At 35.5% G+C, this 2,167-nt stretch overlaps 1 non-coding gene across 1 annotated transcript; it reads left to right on the forward strand.

Annotated features, from left to right (window-relative positions):
• The first annotated feature begins 293 nt into the window (after positions 1 to 293).
• LOC111722981 lies at positions 294 to 399 on the forward strand. Its single transcript, XR_002771604.1, has one exon. It is a non-coding gene; the product is annotated as a U6 spliceosomal RNA (small nuclear RNA).
• The last annotated feature ends 1,768 nt before the right edge of the window (positions 400 to 2,167 follow it).

A 2,167-nucleotide genomic window follows, 5' to 3' on the forward strand; every position in this document is an offset into this window, starting at 1 on the left:
AATATGTCCTCTTCTGCAAAACTGTCCAAGCCTGAGGCTGGGCTGGATGCCCTCCACCTCAGAAAGCCCTGTGCACCACTTTTATGCCAGCTGGACAATTCAGTCTCAACTGTTTTGCTTGTCTCAGATCCCTCATATGCTGAGCACAAAAATGTATCTAGTGTCTGGAAAACACCATGTCACACAATTAAGTATTGGATATGTGTTTGATGAATGATTGAATGAATATGGCCCCAGAGAGCTTCTGTGGGTCCTAAAAGAACTAAGTTTATGATCAAAGTGCCATGGCCAAGGCTCTCTTGGGCAGCACATATACTACAATTAGAACAACACAGAGAAGATGAGCATGGCCCTTGTGCAAGGATGACCATGCAAATTAGTGAAGCATTCCCTATTTCTAAATATCCTGGAAACACTTCTCCAGATTAAAACTTCTGATAAAAATATGGAAGTAAATCAAGAAGTGCTCCTTGGTAGTAAAGAAGTTGGAGATTACAAAAAATGTGTTATTAGTCCTAAGAACGAGGTGGAAAATAAAAATATCCTTTCTCATGACAAAGAGTCAGTGACAAGACTATTAAATTTGACATGAATTACAAAGTAAAGAAAAAGAAAATTCCACGGCCAAAAGAACACTTAATCTTCCATGCTAGCACCACAAGCCAGTCCTCTCTCATGATCACAGTTTCTCACTCTCACAAAACGATTTCATGTTCTTTCCTCCAAATCCTAAATTCTCTCAATTTCCTCAACTTAAATATTTCTTAACTCCAATATTTCTCCAACCAATTTATTAAGTAATTAATGCATATCAGGCACTGTCCTTCGTGTTAGGATATAACAGAGAATAACAGAGGTAAGTACAAACTCCCTGGTTTCGTAGTTCCAGGAGTCTCATTAGACATCAAAAGGGAAAGCAAATAAGAGAATTTCCGAGAGTGAAAGTTTTCTGAAAAACTTTTCTGAAAAAGATAAACGTAATAATATCTTCCTGATTGCAAGACTTACCAAAAGTCTACAAGTAATGAAGACTGATGGAAGGGAAGCCATGTCAGTCAATTAGGCTGAGATGCAGGTCAGTAACAGACACTAACATACAGCCAATTGATTTGGGGCAAAATTGCAAAGAGTTCAGTGAAGAAGTGAACATCTTTCAAAATTAGTACTGAAATAATTGGCTATCAGTGGTGATAAAAAAGATGAAACTTAATAGATACTTCACACCATCTACAAAAGAATAACTCAAAAGAGATCATAGCTTAAAAAGTGCAGCCTTAAAGGCACAAAAATTCTAGGATAAAACACGGAAGAAAATCTCTGTGGCCTTACATTAAATAAAGATTTCTTAGCTATGATCCCAAAAATTCAAAAGAAAGAAATGACAAATTATGTACTACTTCATCAAAATTAAGGACTTGGAATCTTTGAAGGGCACATTAAGGAAATGAAAAGACCAGTCATACAGTTAGAAATCACAACCCTAATAAAAGAAAAAATATCCAGACTATGAAAAGAACTTGCAATATATTAATCTCAAAAAAGTCCAATAATAAGAAAACAACTCGATGGGTTTTTTTTAAAGAAAGCAAAAGATTTGAACAAATACTTCACCAAAAAAGATATAATAGCAAAGAAGCACATGAAAAGATGTGCAGCATCATTAGCTGTTAGAAAAATGCAAATTAAAACCATAATAAGATACTAGCACATACCCATTAGCGTGACTAAAATAAGAGTCTGGCAATACTAAGTGCTAACAATGATGTGGGGCTGCTGGAAACCTCATTCGTAGCTGTATAGTACAGTATCTCATTCACAAACGGTACAGCCATTTTGGAAAACAGGTGGACAGTTTCTTATGCAGATAATGATTCCCTTACCATATGACCCAGAAATCTCACTCTTAGATATTTACCCAAATGAAGTGAGAACTTGCATCCACACTAAAAACAATATTTGAACATTTATTGCACCCTTATTTCTAATCACCGAAGACTGGAAACAACTGAAATGTCTTTTATTAAGTGGGTGGAGAATGAATAAACCAACTATAGTCCATTCATATAGTGGAATAATACTCAGCAATTAAAAGGAATGAAATACATGTAACAATATGGATGAGTCTCAATACATTATACTTAGTGAAAGGCTACACACCATGATTCCA

The sequence above is a fragment of the Otolemur garnettii genome, unplaced genomic scaffold (genome assembly GCF_000181295.1).
Source record: "Otolemur garnettii isolate 467f Iridium unplaced genomic scaffold, OtoGar3 scaffold00006, whole genome shotgun sequence".
NCBI classification, from domain to species: domain Eukaryota; kingdom Metazoa; phylum Chordata; class Mammalia; order Primates; family Galagidae; genus Otolemur; species Otolemur garnettii.